Below are 12,071 nucleotides of genomic sequence, written 5' to 3'. Positions count from 1 at the left end.
TTCTTCTGTTTATCACCCTCTCCCATCCTCATTCCTGCAACTTGGAATCACCTCCCAAATAAACTATTTATGTGGATGCACCTGTGTCCAGCTTTGCTTTCAGGGAAACTGAGTCTTTTCAGAGCTGCTTGTCTAAAATGAGACACACATTGGATCAACCATGGAAGAATCACCACCTGGTCCAGTTATACCAGGATAGAGTTGTTTGATATTTGGGAATAGTGGTTGGGATGGGAAGAGCTAGCCTTCCCAAGGCCTCTGTTTCTCATAGCTTGTTGCTCCTAAGTAGCAGAGATACTACCCATGGGAGAAACTCATCTGCTATCACACGTGACCCTCATCTGCCTTCCTTTTGGTCTGTCAGGGATATGTGTCAGCCAGGGGGTGAAAAGGAGTCATAAAAATGATAATGGAGAGAAACACCAGCAAAATAAATGGCAGACTAGGAAACTCCCTTATTTCCTCACGGAGACATCAAAAGAACCCACCAAAAATTGGATAAAATAACCTTATATGAGTTATGGAAAAACAATCCAAGGTCTACAGTAACCAAGAGAAAAACAAATACTGTATGCTAACACATATATATGGAATCTAAAAAAAAAACAAAAAACAAAAATCGTTCTGAAGAACCTAGGGGGCAGGACAGGAATAAAGACGCAGACGTAGACAATGGACTTGAGGACACGGGAAGGGGGAAGGGTAAGCTGGGACGAAGTGAGAGAGTGGCATGGACATATATACACCACCAAATGTAAAATAGATAGCTAGTGGGAAGCAGCCGCGTAGCACAGGGAGATCAGCTCGGTGCTTTGTGACCACCTAGAGGGGTGGGATAGGGAGGGGGGAGGGAGACGCAAGAGGGAGGAGATGTGGGGATATATGTATATGTATAGCTGATTCACTTTGTTATAAAGCAGAAACTAACACACCATTGTAAAGCAATAATACTCCAATAAAGATGTTTAAAAAAAAAAAAGTGCCACACTCAAAGAAATTGCCACACCCTAAACAGTAGGAAATTCTGTGGTATTTTTGCTTGCCCTTTCCCCGCCCTCTCCCTGGTGTAGCGTGCTCTTGGTTTGGAGGACACAGCTGTTCCCAGTCCCCTCCCTTGAACAGGAGGGAGCAGAGCAGATTTGCAATGTTATAACCTATCTGGGGGCTGCTTGAAGGACTGGTCTCTGTTTCACCTGATTCAGATCTGAGGCAGAGTGAAGCACCTGGCACTGCTCAGGAAAGCTGCAGGGAAACTACAGACCTGCAGGTGTCTGGGACAAAGGATTATGGGTGGAGACACACAGTAAACCATCTAAGGCCCCAAGGAGAAACTGAGGTGAGACTCTGTGCAGTTAAGACATTTATAAGCAACTGTGTATATGGGGTAATTGAAAAGCCACACACAGGCCCATGCAAGACACATGCTCAGAAAAGCCCTGAGAAGGCCCTAAGCTTTCTCTGTGAGCTGATCCAGAGGCTCAGGACATGCCTGTCTAATTACTTAAGGATTTCCCCAGCCCAGAGCCAGTCTGCACTGGGAGGGGTAGTTGTTTTTTCAAATGCTCAGTTTTCAACAAAAGAAAATCACAAGCATACAATAAAACATGTAAGAAACGGTAAAACATGGCCCATTCAAAGGAAAAAAATTAAATGGCAGAAACCATCCCTGAAGAAATACAAACATTGGATACAAGACAAAGACTTCAAACAATTGTCTTTTTTTGTTTTTTTAACTAGGTTGACCACTGAGAAAATTACTGGTTCTAGGAGTTACTGATTAACTTCCAAAGAGACATGTTAAATAAGCTATGTGTTTCTATGAGGAGTTTCTTTGATCCTTAAAGTACGGCAAGTAGAATTATTTTTACACAATGCTCTATAGAGAAAATTAGTTATTGGCTTATTCATTTTTTCACCCATTTGCTCACTCCTGCCAGGTTCTGTAACAACTAGGTTACAGAAGAGAACGGAGCAGACAGGGTTTGTGCTCTTAAGCCCCTGGGAATACCTGTTCATTCTATTCCGTTTGGCAGAAAAGTTTGAAAAGCACTGTCACCTGACATGTGAATTCCTTCTAAAACAAGCCTGCTGGCTTCCAGTTATTCCTTAAAGGAAATAAATGGCTGTGGGAGAAAAATTCAGAGGCAATACCCCATCCTTATCTGGAATAATTAAAGTGGAAGAAAATTCCTGCTGGTGAAAAGCCTGATTATTCTATAATTTTTGGAGAACTGTATTTTATTTCTTTCAAGATTAAAGAAACTAACTGGATTAATTGTTAAAAGAATATGGGTAGCAGATGTCCTGTGATATCTGCAATGAATATGTACTTTGTTAAGATATTTTTATAATTTTAAAAATAATATATGTACTGTATAGAAAGTATTGAAAGTGCAAAAAATGTATAAATAAACAAAGTATATGTCCCGGTACTCAGAGACAACTGCTTTTAACACATATCCACATCTTTTATCTGATTCTTGGAACCAACTGTGTTTTGGAATTCAGAATTTCTCATATTTTAGTAAGGAAATTCAATGTGTGTACCAAAGATTTGATTTGATTTGATATTGAGACATGATTGACATATAACAGTATATTAGTTTCAGGTGTACAACATAATGATTTGATATATGTATATACTGCAAAATCACCACCACAGTAACTCTAGTTAACATCCATCACGAGACAGAGTTATATTATTTTTCTTGTGAGAACTTTTAAGATCTTAACTTTCAAATATACTATACAGTATTATTAACTCTAGTCACCATGTTGTACATTACATCATCAGGACTTATTTTATAACTAGAAGTACATTTGACCACCTTTACCCATTTCTCCATTGCCCCTGGCAACCATCAATCTGTTCTTTGTATCTGTGAGAAAACAGTCATCTAAAATATTCTTAAAGAGCTAAAGGAAAGCATGGGCAAAGAACTGAAAGGAATCAGGAAACAATATACGAACAAAATGAGAATAGAGATAGAAATTACCTAAAGGAACCAAACAGAAATTCTGAAACTGAAAAGTACAATAAGGTTTTTCCCACTCTCTGAAAGTATAGCATTTCTGTGAAACTTTTTGTAAGCCAAAATAGCATAAAGTAAAGAAGAAATTATCTTAGGATACATCTAGTTAATGGATGCACAAAATAAATCAGGATAAAGCATAGATGCTCACAGACGGAGTTCAAAACTATGGTGACTTGATGCTGAGATACTGAGTCTAGTTCCTGAGGAAGTACTGTCTCTAAAATGGCTCACTGCAAAACAAATGCTTAATGCTATTTTCACTTTTTTCTTCTGATCTATTTTGGTTAGTAAAAACAGTTACTAATATAGGTCTTTTGTAAAAGAGAAGTGGCATGAAGCAAACTTTCAAAAAGTGTGGGATATCTGTAACTAAACTGAAAAATTAACTAGAGGGGCTCAACAACAGACTTGAACAGGAAAAAGAAAAAATCAATGAACCCAAAGACAGGACATTTGCAATTATTAAGTCTGAGGAGCAGAAAGAAAAAAGAATAAAGAAAAGTGAACAGAACCTACGAGACTTACAAAACCTCATCAAGCAGACCAATATATGCATTATGGAAGTCCCAGAAGGAGAAGAGAAAAAGGATCAGAGAGTTTATTTGATGAAATAATGGCTGAAAACTTCTCAAATTTAAGGAAAGACATGAATCTATGAATTCAAAAAACTCAATAAGTTCCAAGTAGGATAAAACCAAAAAGACCCACACTGAGACACATTATAATTAATCTGTTGAAAGACAAAGAGAAAAATCTTGAAGCAGCAAGAGGAAAGTTACTCACCGTGTACAAAGGATACTCTGTAAGATTATCAGCCAAATTTCTTATTGGAAAACTCAGAGGACAGAAGGCAATGGGATGATATATTTAACGTGCTGAAAGAAAAAATTGTCAGGTGAGAGTTCTATATTCAGCAACACTGTCCTTCAAAAATGAGGGAGAAGTTAAGATACTCCCAGATAAGCAAAAACAGGGAATTCATTACCACTGGTTGTGCCCTACAAGAAACGCTGCAGGGACTCCTTCAGGTTGAAATGCAAGGATGCTATAATGCTACTCACAGCCCTAGGAAGATACAGACCTCTGGTAAAGGTAAATACATGGACAAATATAAAAGTGAGTACTATTCTAATTTTGCTTTATAATTTCACTTTTTATTTTCAACAGAATTTAAAAGAGAAATGCATAAAAATAATTATAAATCTATGTTCACTGGTATACAAGATATAAAGATGTAATTTGTGGCATCAATAACATAAAGTTGGGGTCAAATGGAATTGTAAAGGAGTAGAGTTTTTGTATGTAATTGAAGTTAAGTTGGTATCAATTCAAAATAGATTGTTATAACTTTAGGATGGTTATATATAATCCCCATGATAACCACCAAGAAAACACACATAGAATATACACAAAAGGAAATAGGAAGGAAATCAAAACATGTCACTACAAAAAACAAACAAACAAAAACAAAAAACAAAAAAACCCACAACTAAACACAAAGGAAGGCAGTAATAGAGGATATGAGGGAAAAAAGGCTATAAGACATACAGAAAACTAACAAAATGGCATAAGTCTTTCCTTATTACTAATTACTTTAAATGTAAATGGTTTAAAATTTGCAATCAAAAGACAAACACTGGCAGAATGGATAAAAAAGCATGATCTACCTTTATGCTGCCTATAAGAAACTTACTTTAGATCTAAGGACACCTATAGATTGAAAGTGAAAGATGGAAAAAGACATTCCATGCAAATAGTAACAAAAGGAGAGCTGAGGTGGCTATACAAATACCAGACAAAATATACTTTAAGTCTAAAGCTATTACGAGAGATAAAGAAGGACATTATATATTGATAAAAGGGTCAATTCACCAAGAAGCTATAACAAGTATAAACATATATGCAACAGGAATCAGAGCTCCAAATATATGAAGCAAACACTGATAGAAACACTACTGTATAATAGTAGGAGACTGCAATATCCCCTTTCCGTAACTGACAAAACCACCAGACAGAAGATCCACAAGGAAATGGAAGACTTGAACAAACCTAGGAACCAGCTGGACCTAACGGACATATTCAGAACACTCCACCCAACAACAGCACAATACACATTTCTCTCAACTGCATATGGAACATTGTCCAGGATAGACCATATGTTAGGCCACAAAACAAGTCTTAACAGATTTTTAAAAATTGAAAGCATACAAAGTATCTTTTCCAACCACAATGGAATGAAACTAGAAATCAATAGCAGAAGGGAAACTGGAAAATCCACAAATATGTGGAAATTAAACAACACACTCTTCAACAACCAATGAGTCAAAGAAAAAAGCACAAGGGAAACTGTAAAATACCTTGAGACAAGTGAAAATGAAAACACAACATGTCAGAACTTATGGGATGCAGTGAAAGAAGTGCTAAGAGGGAAATTTATAGCTGTAAATGCTACAGAAAGACCTCTAATGAACGACCTAACTTTATACTCTAAATATCTAGAAAAATAAAAAATGTTAGTGGCTGATAGTTTATGTTCCAAGGCAAAGAGACCATGCTTCCCCTGTGGTATGACCTACCCTAACTTCAGAAGTCCCCTCAGTGTTTCAACATCTATAGATCCAAACTTTCCCCAGCCCACACTTCCACATTTTGCAAGATATTTTCACCTGAGTGTTGCGTTCCACACATCCCAAAATGAACTCTTCACCTTCTCCACGGAACTTGCTCTGCCTCTGTGGTTCAGATCCCAAGTCTCCTCTGGTCCCTTTCTCTCCCTTGCCACCCCCAGCCCACATCATGCTGAAGACCCTGTGGTCACTGTATCACTCCATCAGTCTCCTTCCTTATAAAGCCACGTACAGTTAACCAGATTCATCCTGAGTACAAAAAGAATGGGCAGCATTGTGTCCCCTTTTCTGTTTTTATCTCCTTAATTTCAAACTATTGTTGAGCACCTCCTATGGGTCAGACTCTGTCCTGGGCTTTGGAAAACCAAGATGAATACCACTTTCCTGCCCTCAAGGAGATGCCAGTTTCCAAATGGGGGTAGTCAGGTTATATAAACAAAAAAGCCAACAAGCAAGGAGACTGACAACAGAGAAGTGTGTAAGACGTGTGCAGGGACATGGAGGAAAAACTGACGATCAAGGCTGGTGAGCAGAGAAGGTCTTAGAACAGGAGATGTTTGCACTCAGTCCTGGAGGATTAATTGGAGTCTAAGTGGACCAGAGGGGTGGCATATGAAGGAAAGGATAGAGCAATGCATGGGCTTGGCACTGCATAAAGGAACTCTAGCTAATTCTGCATGACTCATGCTTTTGTAACAGCCTCAGCACATTATTACCACAACAGCCCCGTGAGGCAGGGAGTATTAGTATCCCCATTTTACAGACGAAGGATTTGAGGAGAGAAGACATGAAGCAATTTGCCTAGTGTTACACTGCTGCTCAGAGAAGCACTCACTGAGTTTCCAGCCTAGGAGGAGGGGTGCGGACAGCCATTGCCAGTCTCACGCTCTGAGCAAATAGAGAAATCTTTCGACCAACCAAAGAGCTCTGCTGAAACATTGCATTCCCCTTTGCGAACCAAAACTCATACCTGAAGTTATATTTTTACCACCACTGCCCCTACCCCCATGCTTTAACAAGACATGGTATCTTGTTTCTAAGGGTAAAAGAAATGCTTATAAACAAGACTACAAAAGGCATCTTAAGACAACAAATCACTCATAAAAAAGGGAACATTCTGATGAGTTAAGTGTAAATGAATCAGAAACATATGGATTCAATCTACTTTAAAAGGCCCAGTGGAGTTCCAAGTGAAGGGTAAAACCCTTGGAGGAGATTGTATTTGGGGATATTTCCAAACCCAGGGCCATTAGTTCTGGCCAGGCCCAGAGCTAGGCTGGTAGATGGATCTCCGAGGAAACCAACAGAAAGAGAATCTCAGAAAGGTAGGAGGGTCACTTTATCCCAAATCCTCAAGCCCAGACTTGGAAATTTTCAAAGCAACATGCCTCCTAGAAACACCTTTCCTGAACATCTCATTCTGGCCCAGGGCTGGGACTCCGAGTCCAGCCAACAGTTTCACTTTAGAAACTCAGCTTGTCCAACTCCAAAAGGGTGTAGAGGCTGGACCGAAACCCTTCATCTTTCCCAAAGATTCTCTCCCTTTGACGATGAACCGTGTCCAGACCATGGCCTTGGGAGAGGAAATAAGGGCCATGGTTCTCTTTGGCAGCATCAGATGAGAAATGAATATGCACAGAAATATTGAACACATTCAACGAAACAGGAAACAACATAAGAAAAAGAAAGATCCAGACTCATCAGTCTGGTTGGGTTGCATCAGCCATGAAAATAAACAAAGGCCTAAAGAGATCAGGCCGGTTTAATGGAAACCAGGCAATGAGCAGGTATGTGTCCCTGGGCGTAATCATCACTGGGGCTCCCCGTGCTCTCGTGCCTTTTCTGGGGTCCCACGTGGGATGAAAGGTCAACCACCAGGGAGTGCGGTGAGCTCAGGGTCGCCCCGTGTTTGCTCGGCCTCTGTTTCTTTACCCCCCCAAGTGCCCTCTTCCCGATGAGAACCCAGCCTGCTTTGTGCTGCTGATTTTTCTCTTTCTCACAGTGGCATTGCTAGAAACAGGCCTTTCTCATCCACTGTTGACTGAATCAAGTTTTGGGGGGAGGACTAAGAAAAGTGAGCAAATGGAACAGTATTCTCCCCAAATGCCGCCTTAAATTGAAATCGTCTGTTCTGGAAGCCCAGGCTCCCTGTCCCCAGGCCACACCCAGGTAGCTGGAAAGGTGAGCCGGGGAGCCGCCCTCGCAGACCGCTGACCCCTGGACTCGCTGCAGTGAGGGGCTGTGTTGAGAAGAAAGGCACCCCTGGGCTGGTAGCCGGGGAGCTGGGTCTCATGGGGATTTTCTGTGCCCCTGAAGTCCCCATTGTCACCCCCTCCCCAAGACAGGCCTTCCTCTCTCCTGTTGATGCCTGAGATCAGTCATCTTAGAGATTTATTTCTTTAGCTTAAGACCTTGACACTTAAGACAAACGAGGTGAGACCGAATGTGAACATCTTAACGTCAGAGGATGGAGGAGGGGAGGGAAGCTGTGGGAATGGGGTGGCAGGGCGGTGGGGTGGCAGTGGGGTAAAGGCAGGCAGGAATGGCGGGGGGCGGGTGCTGGCTGAGAACCTTGGAGACACACCACACTCGCTTCCCTGGTCCCCCGCCCCAACCCCCAGGCCATTCTAAGACTGAAACAGAAAGGGCCCTGGAGCCCTGAGAGCCCCTGCTGCCCCTCTCCATGATGCCCGTCCCCAGCAGAGGCAGATTTGCCAAGAGGCCACCATGTGCCAGGCACAGCTCTAGACCCTGGGGTGCAGCAGTGGGAAAACAGCGGCTGCGGGGACCCTGACACTTCCCAGAGGAATTCAGGAGTGGTGTGGAGCCTGGGAACTAAAAGGGACCACAGCTGTCCCGGTCACCTCCTCCCTGGCTGTCCCAGGGCCCCTCCAGTTCCAGACCCTTCTTCAGCTGGTCCTGCCTTTGCGGACCTTTGTGTCCTCTTTGTCAGAGGACTTTCTTCAGACGCAGTGCTGAGCTCGCCAGAGCGCAGAGCCTGAGGGGGTCCTGGGGTGGATGCCGGGTTGCCCACAGCCTCCCTCAGCCCTGCCTCAGTTTCCACATCCGCCGCCAGAGCCAAGCGTCTGCTGCACAGAGCAGGGGGGCAGCTCGGGGAAGGCACGCCATCTCCTCGCACAGATGGTGGGGCCTTGGCTGAATCTGGCCCCGCCTCCCCGGGGAGAGAGGCTTCCAGAATCCAGTTAGCCCTTCCCCCAGTACCCAGACTCTCCGAATCCACAGGACTGAGCCGGTGCCTCTGGAACTGGAGCGCTGCTGGCCGATGCTCTCAGCCGCCTATGGATGGATAGAAAGGTGAGGAGGAGAGGAAGAGAGAACAGGGGCTGGGGGTGCCACAGAGGAGAGGGGATTTGGTGGTGGGCTTCTTGCCAAGCTTCACTGTCTTCAGCCTCGCAATGGTTCCGAAGAGCTGGGCCAGTGATCACCCTGCTCGTCTTCTCTGGGCAGCTCGGGGCCCAGGGGAGCCCAGGGGCCTGGCAGAAGCAGCGCCTGCCCGACAGCGAGCTCAGCGCAGGGGAAGGGGCGAGAGAGGCCGGCGCCCACCCTTGGGGGCGATTTCTGTCGGTTGAGGCTTTCGGGAGGAGGGGTCGGGGAGGGCCCGAGCTGAGCATGGGCTCCTCTGCTAGGGCGTCCTCCCCCGCACAGGACTCCCGGGACGGTCCCTCGCAGGCCCCTCCCTGGACACCTGGCCTGTGACTTACCCTGTGATTTTCTGTCGTCTCCGGCCACTTTCTCAGGTGGCCAGAGCCTGGGGCCAGCAAGGCCAGAGGCTAAGTACAAACTCCCACGGAGACTTATCTGAGCGGCATTCTGGGCTGGGGCCCCGGGGTCTGCCCCGCTCCTGACACACCTCTGGACACAAGGGGAGCCGGGCGGCGTAACCCAGAGCCCGGCACCGCTGAGCCGTACATTTGAGCCCGAGCGCGGGCCGTAGAAAGGCCGCGGGTGGTCTCTGCTCACGGCCTCGCCGCGGAGTCTCAGTCTCCGTGCTGGTTTCTTCTGGGCTGTCTTGGTCAGGTGATTCGAGTAATTCCAAAAGTCCCCAACGTGTAAAACAGTTGACAGACACCAGGGTAAAAGATAAGTGCCCGAGACAAGGGGCCCACGTCTACGCCCCGGGGCAGCCGCCAGTCTGATGCCCCTGGATTCCGCTCTCCTCTCCCAGTGCCTGCCGGGCGCTGCACAGTGGGAGCAAGTCAGCCAAACACTGTTCTGAACGCAACGGCCTCAGAAGCAGGGGCTCTCGCTGCCTCCACTGGACAGACAAGTACACCGAGGCCCACAGAGGGCGGTTGACTCGGCCGCACGTCCCAGGGCTGAAGGACAGAGCAGGGATCCGAACCCAGACAGTCAGGCTCCAGGCTGCACCCCCTGCTCCGCTGAGCTAGTCTGTCCACTTGGGCAAAGCTCTGTGCTGGGTTACGTGAGGGAATTCAAATAAATATGCGGTGTAGTCACGGCCCCCGGGAGCTCGACCGTCGCCAAGGCTGAAGCAGCCTTCCCAGACTGGCCTAATGAATCTGCTGCCCGGGCTGGATTCCTCACGCTCCGTGTATGGCTTTGGGTCTCTGCACTTCAGTGAGACCGCCAGCAGCCCCCTCTCCTTTCCCTGCACATCAAAGCCCCACAGGGGCTGAAATCCCACCTTAGGAGCCTCAACCTAGTCTTCCAGACAGGCCGGCCGGAGCACCTTCCCTCCCAGAGCATGATTCTGGGGTAACAGAAAGGAAGAACTCAGCAGTCCTTGCCAAGCTTCGTGACAAAGATGTTGTGTGGGACCCGAGGACACAGCTGAGTCGGGCCTACCGTCTGGGCTCCGGCCTCAGCCGACGGCGAACCAGGCAGGTCAAGCCGCAGAGTAACGGGACGCCCTGCACCGGCCGAGCCTGCCGGGCCCCGCTCCACAAGCAGGGTCACCCTCGGCCGGCTGTCCACTTGCAGGTTGGCCACTTGGCGTTTTAGAGACGCCCTGGCTACACTCACCTGGGGGACTGGGGGATGGCGCCTGGTGTTTGGTCCAGAACCCAGTGCCTCTGGGACGCCAGGGGCTTTGAAGGGGTGTTATAAGTTAGCAGAAGTCAAAGAGAGGATTTCATCAAGAACTTGAGTATTAAGGCTGCAATCAACGTTGAGTCAAACAGGGCCAGAAGGAGCCTGACGCCACGGTGACGGAGATGCACAAAGCGGGCCCACGGGGCACAGGATTCCTTCTGGAGCATTCCGCCCACTCACGGGGCTGTTAGAAGCTGACGCAGGATGCTGAGGCAACAGCCGGATCTCCTTCCTGGGGGCCGTGAGGAAACAGCTGCATTTGGAGACGGGGGTGCTGTCAGCCTTGCTGTGTGCTTCCGGCTCTGGCATCACCGCGTGTCTTTCCGAAGGGCCGGTGTCTCTCCTTTCCCGGGGGGCAGGCCATGTCACGGGGATACCAGGGCATGGGTGCAGCTTGTAACAGCACCTGGGCTCTCGACCAAGGAGATGCTGCCTGGAAAAAATGCAGTGGTTTTAGCAACGTGGGCATGATGTGCATGAGAAGGAAGAACATGATAAATCCAAGGTGACAGGAAGGACATCCTCTTCCTTTCCTGCAACCCGGCTGGTTTTGAAAACCTCCAAGCGGGTTCAAGTCTCTTCCAGGCAGGGAGGCAGCCTTTACCAAGGCAACGCTGCCCTGGCATGACACCCCCCACCCCCGGCACCTAAAGCTGAAACGACCTCCAGCGCCGGACTCCAGAGTCAAGATCGCTCACACGGTTACTCCCCACCCCCTGCCCTTCCCTGCAGTGCCCACCCCTGCCTCACAAGGAAAGGCCCAGAACCTGGGGGGCTGCTCAGGCAAGTTCCGGGTGGCGGCAGCCACGTGTAGGATCCAGCCCAGCACTCAGGCCTGGGGACAAGCCACCCGGGAGAGTCAGACGCACGGCCACGGCGAACCCCAGGGAGACAGCACACCCACTGTGCACGGCAGGTGCCCTTCTGCTGGCACTGCCGTCCCAGGCGTGGCCCCAAATTCCCCAGGAATGTCAGCTTCCCTTCAGAGCGACGCTCCTTTCTCAGAGGGCAGCTTTCACGATCCTGGTGGCAACTCACCCACCGGCATTTAACTCCCGCCTCTTCAACCTGAGAAAAGGAAATAAGAATGAGTGAAGACCTCAGAGCATCATCTGAAAATGAACCATAAACCAGGACAAGGACAGTGTGTGTTTTCCAGGGTCGCAGAAGCGTGTGTAACCTCGCCGTGTTTATAAGGCACCGGGCCCTGTTTGCCCAGAGTTTGCCAGATGAAACACTCAAGAGAGAAGGTGCCTCCGATGGTTTTCCAGAGGGAGCAAAGACGGGCAAGGCCTTGGAAACTTTTTTCCCCACTCCACAGAAAGTTGTATGTGAA

At 47.1% G+C, this 12,071-nt stretch overlaps 1 long non-coding RNA gene across 1 annotated transcript in view; it reads right to left on the bottom strand.

The window, feature by feature from the left end:
- LOC309606255 overlaps positions 1 to 12,071 on the bottom strand; it is a 71,965-nt gene that overhangs the window by 24,770 nt on the left and 35,124 nt on the right. Inside the window, exons 5-8 of the long non-coding RNA XR_014231731.1 lie at positions 11,503 to 11,803; positions 9,385 to 11,168; positions 8,527 to 8,959; positions 3,819 to 3,910 (exon numbers count right to left, since the gene is read on the bottom strand). This is a non-coding gene — a long non-coding RNA (uncharacterized lncRNA). The remainder of the gene's footprint in view (positions 1 to 3,818; positions 3,911 to 8,526; positions 8,960 to 9,384; positions 11,169 to 11,502; positions 11,804 to 12,071) is intronic.

Source organism: Balaenoptera borealis (genome assembly GCF_965194805.1).
Source record: "Balaenoptera borealis genome assembly, chromosome: 11".
NCBI lineage: Eukaryota > Metazoa > Chordata > Mammalia > Artiodactyla > Balaenopteridae > Balaenoptera > Balaenoptera borealis.
This window is presented reverse-complemented; position numbering and strand designations above follow the sequence as displayed.